The 13,902-nt window shown below is 39.9% G+C and overlaps 1 protein-coding gene and 1 long non-coding RNA gene across 2 annotated transcripts in view; one reads left to right on the forward strand and one right to left on the reverse strand.

Moving 5' to 3' along the window:
- LOC145498025 (uncharacterized) overlaps positions 1–1,379 on the reverse strand; it is a 113,584-nt gene extending 112,205 nt beyond the window's left edge. The window contains exon 1 of the long non-coding RNA XR_014050767.1: positions 1,258–1,379. This is a non-coding gene — a long non-coding RNA (uncharacterized LOC145498025). The remainder of the gene's footprint in view (positions 1–1,257) is intronic.
- LOC145498018 (uncharacterized) overlaps positions 1–13,902 on the forward strand; it is a 139,191-nt gene that overhangs the window by 77,071 nt on the left and 48,218 nt on the right. The gene's annotated exons all lie outside the window — the stretch shown is intronic.

The following is a 13,902-nucleotide window of genomic DNA, read 5'->3' on the forward strand; positions in this document are numbered from 1 at the left end:
CAACTGACAGAGCTACAAGAAAATCTGTACATAATTTTCGGAGGAATTCGCAATTTTCGTTTTTGACGCATATTACATTAATGTATGTATAAAATTTGATGACTTTTGCTTAACAGCGAGAAAAAGAAAAATCCTATCCATGTGCCAATTTTCAAAAAAATTCACCGTCTGGAACGCGCTCAATATGCGTTTTAGATCACCCAAAGACCCCTGTATTTTCGTGACGTCATCAAAATAGAAATTCTTCAAGTTACGGTACTGCGCATGCTCACGTTTCGCTTCCTTCGCACGTGCTAGTTGAAAATTAGTCCAGATGTAGAAGCTTATTTTTCCCCACTATGGCGAAAAGTATACCTAATAAGTGTTGTAATACTTATGGAAATGCGTTTTAACTTGTGGTTTCCTCCACTGCTTTGAAGTGCTCAACGATCTTGGCTAGAATACGGGTTGTTTTTGTCACTCGCGGGGTCTTGCTAGTTGCTGAAGATGGAGGCAGAGACAATACGCCAACAAGCCCTTTTGCTCCGAACTTCTCGAAAACATTCTTAAGATCTCGATATGAAATGCCACTTCCGGCTATTTTTTCAGCAATCTGTTGCTTGATGGGGAATTCCGCGTTTGTTGGATGATTAAGCGTTCCTCGGAACGTCTGCAGGAGTTCGTAGCGACGATTAAGGTATTTCACGTCGTTTTCTGCGTACTGTGTTGTTGACATGTTCTCTGTCAACATGTCCTCTGAAATGTTCAAACGGGAGTCGAAAACTATTCTTCTTAAAGCTCTAACATCCTCCATTTTATCGTGTGCGGGGAAAGGCTCATGGAAAAGTGTCTGATAAATGGATTACTGATTTAATTTAACTGTGGAACCATCCGGTAAGACCAGAGAGGGATGTTTACGTTTGACTAAGTTCTTCATCACAGGGAGAGTGTCAGAAAAGAAAACGTTAAGACAGGAAAGCTTTTCACAAAGTTGATGTCCACCTTGACGAAAAAGAGTTGGGTTATCGAAAACCTGAGAGTTGTGCCCGATTAAAACAGTATAAATATTATTATCGCTTTTCACACGCCTGACAGTTTTCTCCAAGTAGGTTAGAAAATTTTCGAGGGACTTTCCAAGTGACACAGTTTCGACTGGTTGATTGTTTTTGAACAGGGTCCTGACGCCTCTGACTGTTCGGACACTTAAATCATTTACCCTTGTAGCATGAATATCTACATCCCTCAAAGGTAATATATAGTCGTTGAAACAGTGCAAACCTGATTGATCAACTGCTGAAAGCTGGCATATTTCTGCGGTTTTTCCAGACGTGTTTGTTTCAATATCGTAAATGATGAAATTGTAAACAGTGTTTCTGTCATAGGGAGATTTCTCCGCCACTGGTCTGATCGTTTATTCAGGAATGCATGTTTCAAAGTTTTTCAGCTCCTCACTTGAAATTTTCAAATTGATGATGTCAAATTCTTGGATCAGTTTGGTAGAATTGTTTGGATCCAGGTTAAGTCCTATTCCACTTTGGTATGTGTTTCCTTCCTTAGCTTGTTTTTTACCATCAAGATTTAACTTCTGCTTATGTAGTTGAACTCTTCCGCGTTTGAAATTAATGCTGTTTTTTCTTAGTTTGTCTTGGGTAGCCTTGTGATCCATCCTTTCAATGTAGCTGATACAGTGTATACCAGGTTCAATGTTGAGGCTCTCAAGTGTTTGGCTAATGTACTGATGTCCAAGGTTGTTTTTTTGGAAACCTGTTAATTTTATAGCCTTAGAGCTGTGTGTACTTGCCATAAAACTGATAATTCATTTTGACTTTTCTTTAGTGTTGATTTTCTTTGGGCAGAAAAATGGTTCTTCTCACCTGCTTTACAGTGCTGACAACATTTCCATGAACTTCTCAAAACATCCAAGTCCATAATTCTACTTCCATGTGGAATGCAATTTTCCTCCTTTGTTTGTTTCCGATAAAAATTCAAAACTTATACGTTTTAATGGTAATTATTAGGTTGTAACTGTAACAAAAAAGTTGTTGGAATTTTAAAATGAAATGTCAAAGTGTTCAGGTATAATCATGTTGACGAGATAATTTGCTATGAACTATCTGTGGTATAATACAAAAGTTCAAATTGAGAACTATTTCAGAGCAAAGAAAGTCTTGATGAAGCACTTGTCTTAAAACTTTTAGGGAATCGCTTGGTGCCACGTATAGGGAAAACAAGATTTAAACTACACCTGACTTAAACGGGTTTCTCTTTTCTTTGGTGGGGACCAATCTTCGACCATTTCTTGAAACTCTAATTTCCTCTTTGCCCTCCACTCCTTTATCCCACGAGTCCTGTCGTCCGTGTTTCCACTTTGAGTGGGTTTCTTTTGTGAGAACCGACCCTTCTCGTCACGCAATGGTGGTTTTGTTTCCGGTGTCAGTTGCGCCTTTGCAGACACTCCAGCTGTTTTCGGTGTTTCATCGCCCAGGGAACTCAAAGCGAAGCCTCCAACCGTAAAAAGTACACCGTGACCACTCTGTGACTTCTTCGCGTACGATCACGACTGTCTTCTCTCTCTGATGTCGGCGCGATAAGTGCTGCGAATTGGCTTCTCAGTTTAACCACGTCAGGAGAAGACGAAAGAAGTGTAATATTAAACACATTTCTTGGCGTTTGGTGATGAACACTTGTTCGGGATAAAACGGATAGCGGTAAGTGGAACGCGACTCGCGATAAAAGTCTCGCCGCCATGTTTATTCTTGTCTTTTCTTTTCCTTTCCATACTCGCGCGCTCGCGCCATTAGTACCCATGCTTCGCGCGCCAAAAAAACTGTATAGAGCCACCTTAAGTGGGTATTTTTTAGGGATCTAACGAAGTTCAAGCAACTCCCACATTAGTCTCCTTTAAATTCAAATTTTTTGACGAGCATCCCTGACTTTTTCATGACAGTTCCCCTCCCCCCATGCGGTTCAAAATGTCTGACAAGAAGTGACCCAGTGAAGGAGTGAAATCGCTTCACCAATGCAACTTGGAAAATAATGAATTTGCTTAATTGTACCTTGGAAAAGTCAGACAAGGTCTCTGTCAACCATAATGGTTGTAATTGTCGTCGAGTTATGTATTATTTTCAGTTGAGTATTATTCTCTGTCTTTGTTGCGTATCAGTAACGCTTCGATATCATATGTCATATCAAACAAATGTCATACGTTATCGTTTTGCGATAGTTGTTTTACACAAGAAAGCTTATTGCGAAGGTTACTGCGTTTATCTTGCGACTTGTGTATTCAGGCGTTACAGAGTGGACAATCGGTAAGCGTGTATTTACTTCCTTGCCCTTTTCGTTGCATTTCTTGGTCAATTGTTGTATTTTAGATTTCCTCGCGCTCGCGTATTTTAATATATATTCGTGTTATGTAATGGTTATTTTAGTTTTAGTCTTAAGTGTCGCTTGGACTAGGTTTTTTGATTGTATTTTAGTTTGACGGTTTTGGACATCAACTCACGGCTAATACGAATAAATCACGTTCGAATCATACTTAGTCTTTGGTGTTTGAAATCAGTATTTCGAGCGAAGTCCTCGTAGTCTTTTTATCTTTTGTGACATTCCGACGTTGTTACGACGCCTGGAGCTACAATGGTAAGCTGGAATCTTTACCACTTGATTGATTATTTCAGATACCGTGCAAGGAAAAGACATTCAAAAATTTTGTTGTGGATAAAAGATGCTGTAACAGGCAATTTTGAAAGACGTAAAGTCACCAACAAAAGATCTCCATGAGGACGTGTGGTTATTGGATAGTGAATAACCACAATGGTGCAAATAAGAGTAGCATAGTTGATTTTAATTCTACCTTGTATTTACATACAAACGGAGGTCATGTGCAATAGCAGGCATATGATATCCAGGCTCACTGCAAGTTTCCTGTCCAAGCAAGTCAGTCTAAATTTTATTCAGCAGACCTATTTCGAGTGTTTTGAGACATGTCACATTTTGTGGTGTAACATGCCTAGAGGAAAAGGAGTCCACTAAATTTGTGAATGAAGAGCAATAATTGTTGGTTTTCGTTGGAGATAAATTGCCCAAAGAAAAGCTTGAACACCAAGCTAGACCATAAATTGGGATGCTGTTAAACTTACAAGGTTAAAACCAGGCATACATGAGGTATCTACTAAATTAAAGGAAGATACCTGCTGACTTTTCAACATCTAAGTCAAAGATGGCGGAGTGTTTTGTGGTAGGTTTTTCAAAGACATTTGTATGTTACAGTAGCTGTGATGGCTAGCTGCAGATTTTGAAGGGCCTTTTGAGTACCAATGTTGACCACCTATTAATTAACATCTGTGATGATGAGAGCGGGATGGCAATGGATATTCTCTTGAAAATTCGAGTCAAAGCAACTGAACAGATGACCCAAAACTGGATATTTTGCAATCCACGAATCAAGGAGAGTGCAAAATCACATCCAAGTGACATGTATATAGTTATTTCTTGTCCCCAATCCATTTTACACCTGAATACAGTAGTAATGGTGGCTTACATGGGCCGTAACCAATCAGGAACCGAGAAAGACAATAGGCCATTGTTTGGAGAACAATGGACTTTATTGTTCTCCAAATCCAAGATGGCGCCTTGAAAAATTGGATCAATCAGGAGCCGAATTAAGAATTCAAGATGGCGGCGCCCACGAAAGTCGGCCATGTTGGAAAACAGCCCACCAGCCTCGACAGAGGACCTGGGATCGGTCTCACGGGTTTCCATGGCGACACAAATTACGCCAGGGTCACGCAAAAATTGTCATGCAACTTCAAACTCGATACTGACAGTGTCCTGTGGTCTAAACGACAGAGGTCTGTCCGGCAAGTGGCCAGACTGAGAGACTTGGGTCCGAGTCTAGCCTATACAGGGTGTGGCAAAGCATCATGGGACGATGACCTCATCGGGAACCAATCAGAATGAATTAAAGTACTTACAATGGTTGGCTTCCCCAGTGCCCCTCTGTTAAGGAGAGCACTAAACCAAACATCACACAATGTCAAATGTCACGAACTTTAATAGCAAATCTTTTGCGCTAACATTAAAAGATATGACGTCATTGCCATGTTGATCGAGTAAAAAGACCAGTTTCTATCGTCATCACACAATGTTTCAAATGAACTTTAATGTCCAAAACGTTTTCGCTAAAATTACAGAAAGCTGGTCATTGCGTCTCAAATAAGATAACACTATCAAACAAATGGAACAGAAATAATTTGATCTAACGTAAATGCAATCCTTGACGATTAACGAATAATAAGTCAAAAATATATAGGGTAAAAGGTGAGAAGAAAAAAAATACAATTGAAATACTTAAGAGGAAATGAATTGCTAATAGCGGTTTGCAATAAAATCTAAACTTCTTGATCTCGACTGTTCCCTTGAGAAAAGTATCAAAAGGCATTTTGGGCGACCATTGAAGAATTAACATAATTAGTCAGAGATGAAACATGGAATAAATTAAAACCGAAAAGCACATGTTTAGAAGCCGAAATCATGATAGACTGTATCTTAATCCTAGAGAATAAAATCAAAGGAATTTCAAACAAACGTTTCGCGCTTGAAGTAAAGATTTAACTTCATTTACAAACACTGCAAATCGCTCCTAATTCAACAATTATAGTTGTCTAAGCGGGTTTCCAATAGCGACAAAAATAAATCACTTACATCAAACATAGTCCTTTATTCACACAACTAGCAATCGCTCAACTCCATAGCCACGAAGACAGGAAAGAATGTTACGTTTAGAAAAGAAGACGTGTGCTGAACGTTGTCACAAGTAAATGAATTTTATCAAGACCGATTGACTTATAAACGGGTATTAACAAAACAATAGACAATGTCACGTGGTTAACAACCAATGAGAGGATGGGGGATAGGGGGTACGCGATATCACGTGGTCAAGAATCAATGAGAAGACGGGGGATAAGGGGTTATACCTCACAGTAATGTCACTAAATTGTTTCAAGCAATGCAAATAATCTGAGTCCTTACAACGTTTATTGAATAATAACTCCAAAGAAAGAATTGATTATAATTTTCACTCTTAAAGTCTTGACCGTCGGTATTCCACAAAGTGTTGGGAACTAAACTCGTTTCCAGTTTCTCAGATTCTTGGTCCCACCTCCTCCTCAAACTCGTTTCCAGTTTCTCAGGTTCTTGGTCCCACCCCTTGCTCCTCCTCCTCCCCAACCTCCTCCTCCACCTCCTCCTCCTGCTCCTCCTCCACCTCCTCACCTCCTCCTCCTCCTCCTCCTGCTCCTCCTGCACCTCCTCACCTCATCCTCCTCCTCCTCCACCTCATCACCTCATCCTCCTCCTCCACCTCCTCCTCGTCCTCCTCCACTTCCTGCTTCTCCTCCTCCTCCTTCTCCACCTCTTCCTCCTCCTCCTCCTTCACCTTCTCCACCTCCTCCACCTCCCCTTCCTGCTCCTCCCCCCTTTCCTCCACCTTCTCCTCTATCTCCTCCTCCTCCTCCACCTCCCCCGCCCCCTCCTCCTCCCTTTCCTCCACCTCCTCCTCCACCTCCACCCCCTCACCTCCTCCTCCTCACCACATCCTCCTCCTCCTCACCTCATCCTCCTCCTCCACCTCCTCCTCCTCCTCCAACTCCTCCTACACCTCCTCCTCCTTTTTCTCCACCTCTTCCTCCTCCTCCTTCACCTCCTCCTCCTACACCTGCTTCTCCTCCTCCTTCTCCTCTTCCTCGACCTCCTCCTCCTCCTCCACCTCCTCCTTCTCCTTAAACCGATAATTATTGGTGATTTAGTTGATCGTTACGATCATGGAAAAAAGCGAAAATAAAGGACTTGAGGAGGAGGAGGAGGAGGAGGAGGAAGTGGAGGAGGAGAAGTAGGAGGTGAAGAAGGAGGTTAAGGAGGAGGAGGTGGAAAAGGAGGAGGAGGAGGTAAGGAGGTGGAGGTGGAGGAGGAGGAGGAGGTGGAGGAGGAGGTTGGGGAGGAGGAGGAGCAAGAGGTGGGACCAAGAACCTGAGAAACTAGAAACGAGTTTGAGGAAGAGGTGGGACCAAGAATCTGAGAAACTGGAAACGAGTTTAGTTCCCAACACTCTGTGGAATACCGACGGTCAAGACTTTAAGAGTGAAAATTATAATCAATTCTTTCTTTGGAGTTATTATTCAATAAACGTTGTAAGGACTCAGATTATTTGTATTGCTTGAAACAATTTAATGACATTACTGTGAGGTATAACCCCTTATCCCCCGTCTTCTCATTGATTCTTGACCACGTGATATCGCGTACCCCCTATTCCCCATCCTCTCATTGGTTGTTAACCACGTGACATTGTCTATTGTTTTGTTAATACCCGTTTATAAGTCAATCGGTCTTGATAAAATTCATTTTACTTGTGACAACGTTCAGCACACGTCTTCTTTTCTAAACGTAACATTCTTTCCTGTCTTCGTGGCTATGGAGTTGAGCGATTGCTAGTTGTGTGAATAAAGGACTATGTTTGGAATAAAGGACTATGTTTGATGTAAGTGATTTATTTTTGTCGCTATTGGAAACCCGCTTAGACAACTATAATTGTTGAATTAGGAGCGATTTGCAGTGTTTGTAAATGAAGTTAAATCTTTACTTCAAGCGCGAAACGTTTGTTTGAAATTCCTTTGATTTTATTCTCTAGGATTAAGATACAGTCTATCATGATTTCGGCTTCTAAACATGTGCTTTTCGGTTTTAATTTATTCCATGTTTCATCTCTGACTAATTATGTTAATTCTTCAATGGTCGCCCAAAATGCCTTTTGATACTTTTCTCAAGGGAACAGTCGAGATCAAGAAGTTTAGATTTTATTGCAAACCGCTATTAGCAATTCATTTCCTCTTAAGTATTTCAATTGTATTTTTTTTCTTCTCACCTTTTACCCTATATATTTTTGACTTATTATTCGTTAATCGTCAAGGATTGCATTTACGTTAGATCAAATTATTTCTGTTCCATTTGTTTGATAGTGTTATCTTATTTGAGACGCAATGACCAGCTTTCTGTAATTTTAGCGAAAACGTTTTGGACATTAAAGTTCATTTGAAACATTGTGTGATGACGATAGAAACTGGTCTTTTTACTCGATCAACATGGCAATGACGTCATATCTTTTAATGTTAGCGCAAAAGATTTGCTATTAAAGTTCGTGACATTTGACATTGTGTGATGTTTGGTTTAGTGCTCTCCTTAACAGAGGGGCACTGGGGAAGCCAACCATTGTAAGTACTTTAATTCATTCTGATTGGTTCCCGATGAGGTCATCGTCCCATGATGCTTTGCCACACCCTGTATAGGCTAGACTCGGACCCAAGTCTCTCAGTCTGGCCACTTGCCGGACGGACCTCTGTCGTTTAGGACCACAGGACACTGTCAGTATCGAGTTTGAAGTTGCATGACAATTTTTGCGTGACCCTGGAGTGATTTGTGTCGCTATGGAAACCCGTGAGACCGATCCCAGGTCCTCTGTCGAGGCTGGTGGGCTGTTTTCCAACATGGCCGACTTTCGTGGGCGCCGCCATCTTGAATTCTTAATTCGGCTCCTGATTGATCCAATTTTTCAAGGCGCCATCTTGGATTTGGAGAACAATAAAGTCCATTGTTCTCCAAACAATAGCCTATTATCTTTCTCGGTTCCTGATTGGTTACGGCCCATGTAAGCCACCATTACTACTGAAAACATAAGTTGAGGGAACTTGTGAGTTGAATCTTCTGCTGCATAATTTATATTGAAACTGTGAGAATGCCACAAAATATAGCTCTGTAAACATCTGAAAGAAATGTCTCATGTGATTCTTCTCGCTGAATTTATACTCAAAATTAATAGGAAAATGCTTAGCTAGATATTTCTTGTTGATTCCAGCTTGGTTTAAAACGGAAAAACTGCTTTTGTCTTTTAGTAGATGATCATGAAAATAATGGCCATGTATCTCCCTTGTATCTTCAAATTGCGAAGCAAACTTGCCCAGTGATGGATTGCAGAAACATTGTGCTATGCATGAAAGCCCACTTAAAATGTGTACGAATTACACAGGAAAAAACTCACCATTTTTCTGTTCCCCAGAGAAAAGATCTGAAGGTAGGTGAAGTTTCATGGGAGGTACGCTTTGAGTCCCGATATACTAAAAGGGTTTAGTTTTTTGTGTCACATGAGTAAAACGTTTTTTCCGATAATTTTGCTCAGGAAAAGTGAATTATTTCCTCGAGGCATGGAACCACGTTTCTATGATAACCCCTGTTAAGAAATTTGGCCGAGTGAGACTAAGTACTGGTTTCCTGGAAAAGAAACATGGTGGACTTCCATGAGCGGAAAGTGTTTGTAAAGTTTTCTAAAGATTTTGCACATCTCACATTCAATCGTCTAAAGTAAAGTTCTAGTTCAAGCACTAAATCTAAATTCTAGACATTTTGAGGGAGCGGGGATAAATATTCCACTGTAAACCTGTGAGCGGGAACTCCACTACGAAGTAATGTGGGTGTTTAATTCCATGTGAGCCAGATTGCAGTCATCACTCATCACAATGTAATATTTCATTCCAGCATTTGTGTGGTGTGTGTGTGTGTGTGTGTGTGTGTGTGTGTGTGTGTGTGTGTGTGCGCGCGCAGTGGTGTAATATCAACGGCATAAACTGAAGTATTTCTGTATTTCTGGACCCCATGATGGTAAGGGTTACCTTTTTGAACAGCTTCGGGACCCTTTTGTTTGCACTTAACTGACAGAGTTATAGCACATTGTATAGTGAGCACAGTAGGTACAGCGCTTTTCCATTACGTTAAGGTTGAGGATTTGGCCTCTCTCCTAATAGCTTATTACTACAAGAGGTCTGCTTCAGTTTCAAGAAAAGCATCTGGCATTGTTTATTACAGTGAATACTGGATAGGTCCTTCGGCAGAATTGAGAATCATCACATGTCTCTGGTCTATATTTGAATCTAATAATTTATGTTTTTGTCTCTTCATAATCACCCTCAGACTTTTGTTTTGATCTTCTAGACTTTACGGCTTAAATAATGGGCCCAGTAGAGTATTTGTGATGGAGATTGTGCAGGAAATTTGACTTTACTTATTTTGCTGCCCTTTTTGTAGTTTCTGGCACTAAGTTTTTTTGCCACCTCTGAAACAGTTTTCAAACAGTTCATGCTCCTCTCTTGCACCAAGAATTTCCATTTGAGACAAGAACTATTAAACACTGCATTCATCTGAATTTACTTTAACCTTCCTTATTGTCTTACTTAGCTACCATTTCATTACAGAAACTAACCACTGATAGGCAACAATCTAGGCCAAATTTGATGTATTAAAATCCTTACTCACCTCTTTGCCTTATAAGAGGAATAAATCAAATATCTTTTCGGCTTAATACAACTTCTTGTTATTCTCCAAAGCCTTGGAGCAAAGTATCAGCATTGGCCTATTTCAACATTGTGGAGGTTCTGTTGACTCAAGTTTGCCCAAGTAAAAGTCAGTTGTCTGGATGAATGACCATTTTTTCTGTCTACCTCATTACTAGCTAGCACACACACACAAGTCTATTTCACATCTCCCTTTGCAGGTGGATGTATGGCAGCCCTATTCTAATATCCAGAAGTATGACACAGTTTTCTTCCACCACCCAAATAAAACTGATGCTTATCACTAGTACAAATTATGCCAAAGCATGTAAGCAGAAGCTGCTTTCTTTAGTTCAGAGGTCAAGAAATTGTAAATAGCTTGTTAATAAAATATCTCAACCTAGTTAAAGTTCACACTGAGTCTGCGCCCAGCAATTCCATTTTGGGCATTCCCATGCAAAAGCAGGAATGCTTCACATTTGAGAGTTCAAACTGGTACTGAACAGCAAGGAATAGAGGTTTCCAACACCTTTACTATCACTGTATTATTGAAACATGCAAATCTAGGTCGCTCTTTTCAGAGTTGTTGAGTGATCTGAGACTGCCTTCAAGTTTCATGATTTAAATCACTCATAGTAAGTCTTCACACTCAACTTATTACAGGAAAATCATGAAGTAAATTTGGTGTTTCAACAGTAAGTCAAGACAGACAAATCTTCAGACATTTAATTATATCTCAAGTTTGAAAATATAATTCTGAACAGTTGGGAAACATTTCAGAGACTTACATTCTGATTCAGAGGCTTTGTGATATATGATGGCAGACATGAAACAGATCGACGTGAAATTCACCATGCTCAGCAGGAAAATATCAGCCTGAAACTTGTCGCTAATCTGATACAAAGTCCCTTTGTCCTGTATGGTGGCCCATCATTATCACACGTCTTTTTAGCCTCAAAACAAAGATCGACTTCATTTTCTAATGGAATAATCAACTCTATTCGTGTTTTCATTTTATTTTATCTTCGATTTACCTTACAATTTCTATTTTGAATTGTCTTTTAAAAGCCAGATTGATTTCAAAAGGTTTTTCAATTTTAAATCAAATACGATTCTAACTGTAAATTTTAAAAAAGTCTATTGGGAACGGACCAGCGCTAACACCATTAAAAAAAAACAGTGAACTGCCCAGCGTTACCACTCCACGCAGTAAGGCCCGGGACTGCGGCATGCTCTTGTCAAGGCTAGAGCGCGCATCCTACAGAGTATCAATAGACACCGAGCTGTTTGGTTGTGATTAAACGAAGCTGATATGAAAAGGAGAAGACTGGCAGCAGAGAAGGAGTCTTTAGAAGAGTTTGAAAAATGTGTTGGAAATAAGGGAAACAATCCAAAGAAACCAAGCGTGGGGAACGTTGCGAGTGATATCCTTGTTCAGAGTATGTAGTCTACTGCTTTAGGACGATTAGCAAAATACGAGCCATTGGACACCAGAGACTTCGTTCCATTTGAAGATTACGAAGAACTCAATTTAGAAAACATCAAGGAAACCTGTGAAAGATTTTACAACGCTCCAGCTGGATCATGTGATATTCTCGCATCAGACAGAGGTCCATCGTGTTCTAAGTTCGAACAGATCAAAGGTCGCAAAGTATTCTTCATCCGATTTCTTGAGCCAAAAGAGAATGTCGATCACACATTTCAGGCTCCAGAGGTGTCATTTGAACATACACCTGCTCGTCCCAAGTCAGCACCAGCTTCACCATCACGGGTTAAACATGTAACTACACCAACAGTCGTGCCCAAATCAGTGTCGATCGCACAACTTTTGAGAGCCGGAACACTGGTGAAGCCATTGAAAACTACCACTCTACAACAACAACATTTTGATGAAGAAAAGAACAAATGGGTTCCAGCTTGTTTGATTAACTTACAAATACAGGAGGAGCCCTTCTCCAGTGGGGCCTTTAGAGATGCCTTTAGAGCGACCAGCAGTGACGCTGGTTTGTCCGGTGGATGTTTGGTGAAAAAATACCAGCCTACATCAGTGAAAACCATTATCAACATCTTGAAATCTACAGTGGAAGATCATACTTGTAAACAAGTACAAATACACATGCACCGTCGCCAGAAACATTACACAGAGATTTTCATCGAGAGTACCCCCCTCTTTTTGCGATATCTTCAGTTACTTTTTTTTTGGAAAGGCTTTATTACCACACAAGATAGTTACACCAGTTTTACAAGAAAAAAAATTGTAAAGTGAAAAAAAAAAAAAGAAAGGATCACGCCCATACATACACCAAAGCAATATAATAGCAAAGTGTAAAGCTAAGTGTGTTACAATTACGTGGATGATATGTGTTGAATTTACATTACATCGATTAAAAGAAAAAGAGGATAAAAGAAATATAAATTTAACATGAAAGTGTAAACGTGAAACGGAAGCAAATAAAACAGAAAAGAAAACGGGTTAGGTGAAATTCTTCCACTTGTTATTGAACTCTTCCAGTCACGGTAAGGTGTTTCACTCTGTTTTAGATGAACTCCCGGTAACAATGGAAGAATTCGTACCTGGCGAATTTCAAAGATACATGAACAACAATGGAACCTGTTATGCAACGCTGACGGAGGACCACCAAGAAGTGTACGCTAAAGCGGAATGCCTTGTGCATTTCAGCTACACATTTTCGGAGAAAAAAATAATGTTGGTTGATCTTCAAAGTTCAATGTTCAAACTGTATGATCCTGAAATTGCTACCTCTGAATTTACATCGGATACAGACAAATCGTATTTTTGCGCCAGGAACCTTTCTCACGTAAGCATTGATACTTTCTTCAAAGAGCATGAATACAACAAGTACTGTGAACTGATGGGACTTAAAGATTAATGTTCATCTAAAATTAGGACTTTTTGTACGGTAAATGATACTTTGAAGACAAACTGCATAAGCAAGCTCTATTAAATTTCTTCCCCACAACCGGCACTTGTGTTAATGTAGTTTCGTTTTGATAAATTGAGTTGTAAAATTAGTCGTTTGTTGTATTCGATCGGTGGATGTGTCACGACAAAATTTCATATTCTAAAAAAATTGTCACAGTTGCTCATCGCATTGGTTTATTAGGAACCAAATATGTTACTGCTGTTGCTGTTTCAGTTCCGAAGCTTATTGTCGAAAATATTAAACATATTATTTACCGAAGAAAGTAAAAGTTAGTGATTCAGAGCTTGTCTAATTTTAATTTAATTACGGAAAATGTCAAAACGCCATAATGGCGCCGCTTTACATAATCAGGAAATTTAGAAAGTCATAATGTAAACGAGATATGAAACCAAGGTTTCATCCCCGAGTGAAACTGGCTTCCGGGCAGGTTTTCTCATGCAAACACCCCCATTATATTAATGTCAATATTTGTGATAAATTAACTAACAAAGTTTCTCTTGAGAAATCTAAAAGAACCTGACTCAACTTTTTCAGGACTTGAAAGTAGTTGTGCAGACTTAAGTTTAACTCTTAGGTCCATGAAATCAAACGCATCCCCATCCCCATCA

The sequence above is a fragment of the Orbicella franksi genome, chromosome 9 (genome assembly GCF_964199315.1).
Source record: "Orbicella franksi chromosome 9, jaOrbFran1.1, whole genome shotgun sequence".
Lineage (NCBI taxonomy): Eukaryota > Metazoa > Cnidaria > Anthozoa > Scleractinia > Merulinidae > Orbicella > Orbicella franksi.